General features: G+C 44.3%; 1 long non-coding RNA gene across 1 annotated transcript; it reads left to right on the plus strand.

Annotated features, from left to right (window-relative positions):
- Positions 1–458: 458 nt before the first annotated feature.
- Positions 459–1062, plus strand: LOC132473324 (uncharacterized). The gene is made up of 3 exons (XR_009529322.1): positions 459–718; positions 812–874; positions 965–1062. It is a non-coding gene; the product is annotated as an uncharacterized LOC132473324 (long non-coding RNA).
- The last annotated feature ends 7237 nt before the right edge of the window (positions 1063–8299 follow it).

Below are 8299 nucleotides of genomic sequence, written 5' to 3' on the forward strand. Positions count from 1 at the left end.
TCTCCACCCACACATCAAAACTCCACAGCCTAGGTGACAGAGCCTTCTCCAGGACATCTCCCAGGCTCTGGAACTCCCTCCCCCAACATATTCGTGACTCTGAGTCCCTCACCATCTTCCAGTCCCGCCTCAAGACTCATCTCTTCTCCTCTGCCTACCCCTAGATCACTCACTATCTCTAGCCCCATCTATTTTTGTGCCCCTATGTAAAGCGCTTTGAGTACGTGAAAAGCGCTATATAAATTGAATCTATTATTATTATGTACGTTAATCCTTTTTCTAGTGTTCGCTCAGTAATGGCCACCCATTCATCTTAGACACAACTTGGCACACTGATTTTTCTTGTAGCAGTAAGCTACAGTTCTTTGCAATTGGCTGTGTTTGCTTTCAGATATCAATCTATTTTAAGGTGACTCAAGAGTTTGAAAAATTGTGATGGGACCTGCACACTATTGTTAAAAAAAATTTAATTAGGTGGGGCACTTTTCTGGGTAATCATCAACTGTCTAATCTTCATCTTCTACCAGTTACTGATGGTGTAAACTGTCTCGTGGAGCCTTCTGCCATTACAGACCTCCATGCTGTTGTAAGTACTCTTAATATTCCACAGATTTTTCATAATGGGTAGAATAACAAACATTCTGTTTCATTACAGGAGGATGATGAAGACACCTTATCAGCTGCCACAGAGAGGAAAGATGCAGAGAGGCCTGTTGAAGTATACACCTTTTTTTTTTTTTTTTTAATAACTTTGGCTTCAGTTAATAGTGTTGTTCCACAATACAACTTGCAACTTCTTTCTCTCTAACAGAGCAATGCTGGTAATTACAATGAGGAAGAAGGTCCATCAACCTCCACAGAACAGCTTACCTCAGTAAGATGTTGTTCAGCATTGACCCACAACTTACAATGACGCTAAGTAGACATGGCAATGGGAAATTCAACGTCATTTCTGTTCGTATAGCTTCCTGTGAAACAACTCTATAAGGTATATTTGCAAGCACAAATCAACAAATTGCATCTGGAAATGGACCATATAAGGCTGCAGATCACAGACAAAAATGGAATTACAAATGCTGGACCATCAGTTAAAGGTGGGTGAAGTGCCCACAGCTGGATGATTTTTAATTGTTTCAACAACCATGGATTAACAACTGTGCAAAATTTGTCCTTCTAGGAAATAAAGGTGACCTCATAAAATGAGATGCATATTGCCGTTCTTTAACATTGGGGAGGTGATGGGTCAGTGTGAAAATGAGCCTCCCGACTCACTTCCACTTCGGGACGTAGCGGTTTAGGACGCAATGAAGGTCTTTGAGTAGGCCGCAAAAATTCAGCCAGCAGCAGAAATTAGTTGAAAAAACTGATTTATTTTCCATGCTTGAAAAGTGAAATGGCAACGCCAAACAAAATACTTCGATAAACAAAACAAACAAGCAAAGTTCCATTAGTCTGAACATGTACCAGCCTCACAGCAAGCCGTCTCTCTATGCCTCCACCCACCTTGAAAACAGAAAATACCGGGCTTAAATAAAGCCAACCAATTACACAAAATGGTAGATACCAACTGCCATGGGGGTTCACCGACCCAAGTACCACAATACATTTATATTTTATAACGAAATCATAATCAACCAGACACTTCATTGCATATCTTAACAGTTTGCATCTTGATCATAAAGTTCACTGTTGCACAAATGCAAAATAGCATGATAATTAAACATAAAAAAAATAACGTTCCCCCCCTTTACAACCAGTCATGTTCCTGCATCCCAATCAGGCAATGATTAACTTCCAGGTGCTCATGTTCGGGAAAAGGAGGGCTACCTTTTCACAGTCAGTTAGAAATGATTGAAGCATATCATGTCTCTAACAGCTCTTCCATCTCGTGCATCAGCAGGGGGGGTAGGATTAATATCTGGATCATTGGGGGAAAGAGCAGGACATTGTTCTCCTCTAATAGTGGCAATGTTGTGGAGAACCACACATGCCACTATAATGTCACAAGCTCTTTCTGGGGTGACCCTGAGCCTTCGAAGGCACTGGAACCGGGCCTTGAGTGTCACGATGGTCATCTCCACTCTGGCTCGTGTCCTGCAGTGAGCCAAGTTGTAGTGTTGCTGTGGGCCAGGCTCAGGGTCAGGGTAGGGGTCAGCAGATAGCGCTGGCAGGGGTACCCTCTGTCTCTGAGTAGGTAACCATCGAACTCTCCTATGATAATACAAGATACAGTTTATTGTTTCAGTTGCAATAGGAGGAAACAAAATATTGATCATAGGATATAACTTTATACTGTATATAAACTCACCATGGGCAAATCTGGCACTCACGAAACATTCGTGAGTCATGCACAGACCCAGGCCACATCGCTTCCACATTGTTAATCATGTGGGCTCCATCACATATGATCTTCACAGTGGAGAACAGTAATTAGCTGTATAGTGAAGTATATTTAATTACCTACCTGTAAATTAATGCTGTGGACAAATCTCCTATTCACATAATCTCCTTCATTTATTGAAGGAGCTATGATAGGAATGTGAGTGCCATGCAGCCAATCACACCTGGAAACCCTAAAATATATCAAATTGACTGATTAGTGCTTCAAGTCTCAAAGCTTTATGACATAAATGAATTACTGCTTAGACTGATACCTGCAATTCTGTGGAACTCTTCTTTGAGAAGTCTGGTGGGTCTGTGACTTGGGAACACTACAAACGTGCATAGTAGCCGTTTCAGTGCAAGTGTCACATTTCGGACAGCCCGACAGACAGTTGCCTTGGACACATGCTCTGCATCACCGACGTTATACAAAAACTTAAGAGCAGGAGAAACTCAGGGTTAGTTGAAGAAAACCTGCCAGCGAGCAGGTTAGGTTCACGGAGTATGTTGCCTGGGTAACTGACTCAGAGTAAAGCTGAACTGGCTTTGTGAAACTGAAAAAACAGAGTTTCCCTCATCTCAGGGTTAACTAACTCAGAGTTTTCACTTAACCTGCTTTCTGAAACGGGCCCCGGGTCAGAACGGCATGATGCAGCACGAGACGGAGGAAAGCATGACTCGTACGGCTAAGAGGAAATGCAGCTACAATAACGAATGGGAAACTATCTATCCCTGGGTGAAACCAGTGCAAGGCGAGTCTGGTAACTTTTTGTGTGAAGTTTGCTTGAGTCACTTTTCCATTTCACACGGAGGTGAATACGACGTGAAACGACACAGACAATGCGGGACTCACAAAAAACGTTATTTTATGTAGTGCCTATTGCCTAATTGTATACACAGGTGTGCCTTTAGTTGGCATTGTCCAGTAAATGCAGATAATTATCAAATGCATTTATTTTGTGTAGTTAATCTATGTGATTCTGACCTGAGTGAGTTGTTTTGTTCAGATAATCAGCCTATATGTACTCCATGTAGTCTAATCCAGTGCATGTTCTACTTGAATATGTGGTTCAATATATTGTTCGACTCTTGCAAACACTTAAATGTGGTGTTTTGAGTTGTGCTGGGGTTAGGTTGTTGCTCTATGTTGTTGGAGAAAAGGCACATTAAAGTACAATACTTGAAATAACAATTGTAGCCTTGACTGTCTGTTCTGTTTGATTGTATACAGTCAGGTCTGTTGACTTGAGACACAGTGAACTAGCATGAAAGCTCCATGCCTATGTTTTCTCACGTGATAGAACTTGGGGAAGTTCCATTTAAATAAGATATATTTGTTGAGTTTGTATTTGCAGGATGTTATGTGACACTGAATGAACCAGATGGCAAAGCATAGTAACGTTATAAGCAAAGGCGCAGAATAGTCTAAAATAACTTTTTTAGAAGTTATTTTAGACAAGCTCGATGCATTGGTATCCCACATTGTTCCACACAAACGTAGTCTTTGTCTGGTGAATTGTGATCTGGCCACCCTATTCATATCAGAGATCAGATGAGCTGGAGGTGTGGCAGGTGCCTGTTCAGGGCCTGATAATGTTAGATCACCTTTAAAGGAGGAAAATGATTATATCATTAGCTTTTGTTCACTGACCTCTGTCCATACAATGAATGAATAAAGAAACGTTCTTTTTATTATGCATATATTTATTCTGGCAGAATTTAGCATGATGACCAACTTAAATATATCCAGAATTTTGTATTGGTTACCGGGGTCCCTAAATGTATGTAGAAATGAAGGAAATGGTATTCAAATCGCCTTTTAATTGACCAAAGGATGCTTTACATGTAGCAGACACAACTAAATAATACGGGAACAGAAAATAGTGATTGCAAAGACTGCCTAGGATGGTAGAGGGAGCCATGGCCTGGTGAGAAGGTGGTCAGCTCTTTTCAAAGTGTCCACAGACACAGAATTCAGATCTGCGGTAGAAAGGGGGAGGGGCTCTGTCCCCTACAGCCTGCAGGTTGGTGCAGGGGCCGATGAGCAGACCGGCTTATGGGGGGAAGGAAACAGGAAGGTACTGGGGGCCAAGGGCCAGGAGGGTTTGGAACGTGAGAAGGAGGGTTTTTAGGAGAGGCTAGACCAGACCGGAAGCCAATGGAGGTGTATGACACCTCTTGCCCACTGCATCGTCCGTCAACGGATGACGGAAGGCGTGGCTGATGGATGGGGGAGTAGCCTTTGCAGAGGCATCCGTCAGCCAAGCCCGAGCATACGCAATCTGATTGAATGATGGAGCCTGAAAAGTTGAACATTTTTCAACTTCTTGATGGAGCCGACGGATCCAACGGAACGGATGGATCCGCAATGCATTGCTGCTCCGCCCCATACAAAGTCAATGGGATCCGTCAACGGACAGAGGATGCTGGTTTGGTCTGGGTTCTGAGTTCTGCACATACCATTGCTAGGCACCCAAACAGATGAGATGTCAGTATCAAATATAATCATAAACATTGTTAACTATAATCTTCAATCAATGTTATACAAATGAAAAGGCTATGAAAGAACATCAGTTTTGGCCATTGGAGGCTTAGCCACATCAAGGTTATAAATTAGTTATCTTAAAGTAAAAAGTCTGCATGTATTGTGGCAATCTGGTCCCAATAATGTCTCTGCGCTCCCACAATTACCACACTGTCATCCGTTTCAGGCCGAGAAATTAGGCATTTATTCACAATAAATGCGACTTCACGAGGGTCTGTGTCCTACGTGGAAAAAAAGGAAAAGAAAACCGATGACTCCGAGAGTCACGATACTCTCTCGGTTCAGGGTCCCGGGAGCTGGGCTGGTCTTGCCTTGGGTATGGGGGGGGGGGGGAGTCCCGTGTGTCACCTCTGGCTCTCGATCGTCCCCGGTGCGGCCGTGTTCTCTCGGGGTGTTCAGGAAGCAGTCCGGTTAAATCCTGTGATCCACTCCTCCGTAGTGTACGCCTCCCCTGTGCGATTCTCCCGGCGTCTCCAGGCTTGCTCGTGCGTCGGGACTCTCTCCCTAAAGGGACCAAAACCACAGCCTTTTATCCATTGCCTAATTGGCCTCCTCCTCCGCCGCAGGTGCTTCTTATCAGGCTCATCAGTGCGACCTAAAATGAGCCCTCTGTCGCCGACTGGTGGGAATCGACGTTATCTCCCGTCCAAGACCTCTCCCTAGCCTGGTCCAATGGGTTGGGGCCGGGTTGCCACACTCCTCCACCGCTGGATGAAGCCTCGGGTTGTTTTCTCCCGACCAGAGACTAGCATCTCGGCGGGACAAGGCGTCAGCATTGGCGTGGTATCGTCCTGGTCTGTGGTCCACCTGGAACCTAAAATCTTGTAGGGCCAGGAACCACCTCGTAATCCGGGCGTTTGTGTCCTTCGCGCTCGCCATAGGCGTAGATTACCCCGGGGACTCGTCCCCACCAGATTTCACCAAGAGTCATTTTGTACCCACCACACCCACCAATATATATATATAGAGTAGAATTATTATGGATCATTACACGGGTCTTCTCAATGCCGCGGAACGCTCCTTTCCCTTGCATGGGCTCTTCACAACTTTGCGGTGAATGCTAGATATAAATTGACCGCTGTCAAGGAACACAAAGGACTTTTTGCCTATAATGACGTCTTTGGTATCACTCCTCAAGTAGTCCGGTAACTTTTCAACCCCAGCGTCTTCGGTTGCTAAGCGACGTCAACGTCTCTGGCGGACTATTTCTCTGCTGATCAACACTACGAATGCTGGTAACAAATAAATTGTAACAAGTCACACCATGTGAAGTAATTTTTTCGTTTTGGCACGTAGCCGTGTAATAAGCAGGATAATGTATAGAACGTCGCCGGTCGAATTTAAGCCCTTTCAGTGGGAAGCAATTACCCTCGCTGCGCGTCGGTGTCCTGTTCGCCCTGTCGGGGCTTATTTTCCCGATAATGACCGGCATTCTATACATTATCCCTTACTTATTACACGGCTCTTCTCAATGCTGTAGACTACATTCGTATTCGGTTGCAAAGCAACGTCAACGACTTTGGCGAATTATTTCCCTGATGATCAACGCTACGAATGATAACAAATACATTGGAAAAAGACACACTGTGTGAAGTTATTTTTTCGATTTGGCAAGGAGCCATTACTAATAATACCAATATTCCTTGGCTGGGATGATGAGGCATCAGACAATCAAGTCATTTTAGCCTGAATACATAGGTTAGAAGCACCAGAGCAGGTTGCTACTACCATGGACAGTATCAGAACGATAACCTGTTGAACTAAATGGATGTGGTAGGCTACACCACGGGATGCATCTGCAGACCACTGCCACATAAATAAAGGTAAGACGCGATATTAATTGCTTAAGATTTGCTAGTGCTGTGGAGAGGTCTTTTGTGTTTTTTGCACTCAAGTGGTCGGCTGTTTTAACTTGCAATTGATAGTCGGTGGAGTCAGTCTCTTGTTGACACAAAGTGACTTTTCGTCATTCTTGCTTTGCTTGAATTCTGGAATAATTGTGGGGGGGAGTTCCTGAGTTTTGGTCAGAATGCCTGATGTAGGCTAGTTTTGATGGAATGCGCGTTGTGAATTGAGAACAGCCAGCTCCTGATGTGATACAGCGTTCAGCTGTGCAACAAATATTTTTTTCTTTTTCAATCTTGACGACTTTTGTAGTGCTGTGTGTAGCCACACCTTAGGCCAGGGCTATTCAACCTCCTTAACAAGTGGGCCAAAAAGGAAAACCGCTGGTGGTTCATGGGCCACACATACAAAACTTATAATGTCAATTAATCGATCAAGTAATCGATACCTCACGCCCATCCCTAGTTCATACGTTGTAAGGCCAATCCTGAGACACTCATGCAGCTTCTCACTGGTCATGGAGCAACGTACCCTTGTTTTTTCATATGAGAAAACTGGCAGCAAACAAGCCGTGATTTGAGTTGTAGTGCCTCTTCACCTTGTATTCCTTCATCATGGAAATGGCTTTGTTGCACACTAAACACACCGGTTTACTACTTGTGGCGGATGGCAAAGTAAATAAATATTTTTCAGTCCAAATCGTTTTGAATTGGCGTTTTTCAACATCAACCTTACGTTTTTTGGCTTGGAAAGAGACATCTTGGAGCTTTTGTTAGCCTTGCTAAAGTGAGTTTCTCCGTGGTCCGCAAGCATAAAATGCAAAGTGAGCTTGATTGAGGCAATGGCAGGTGTAGACAGAGCGGGTGTAATCCTGTTGCCGTAGCATACTTTGCGTTTATTGGCTGGTCATATATATTATATTACACGCAAACCTGATTTGCAGGCAACAATTTTCCAATATTTATTTATTTTTTATTTATTTATTTTTTTTAGGTCAGCAGGCAACCTCTTGCGGGCCATAAAATAAATAAGAAGGGCCGTATTCGGCCCGCGGGCCGCTAGTTGAATAGGCCTGCCTTAGGCCCTTCTGAACTTAAACATGCAGTTCAATTCCTTTCCTAACTCCTCTTGTTTATGTTGTTAGCTTAGCCATATCATGTCAACATTGGATACATGGAGCAAAACATAGTGGGTCATATGTCCGATGCTTTTTGAAAACGTCCGACCTGGTAACCCAGGTACGCCATCTCTTCCAGACCCAGGCGGCACTTGGTTGGGTTGGCTGTGAATCCTACCTTCCTCAATTCCCCTAGGACCGCCCGTAGCTGTCGGAGGTGGACATCCCAACTAGCGCTGTGGATTATAATGTTGTCTATATAGGCCGCTGCATACGACTGGTGGGGCCGGAGGAGTTGGTCCATCATTCTCTGGAACGTGGCAGGGGCACCATGGACGCCGAATAGGAGGACAGTATATTGGTATAGTCCCCCCGGGGTTGCAAACGCCATCTTCTCCCGTGCGGTTCTG

The sequence above is a fragment of the Gadus macrocephalus genome, chromosome 15 (assembly GCF_031168955.1).
Source record: "Gadus macrocephalus chromosome 15, ASM3116895v1".
Taxonomy (NCBI): domain Eukaryota; kingdom Metazoa; phylum Chordata; class Actinopteri; order Gadiformes; family Gadidae; genus Gadus; species Gadus macrocephalus.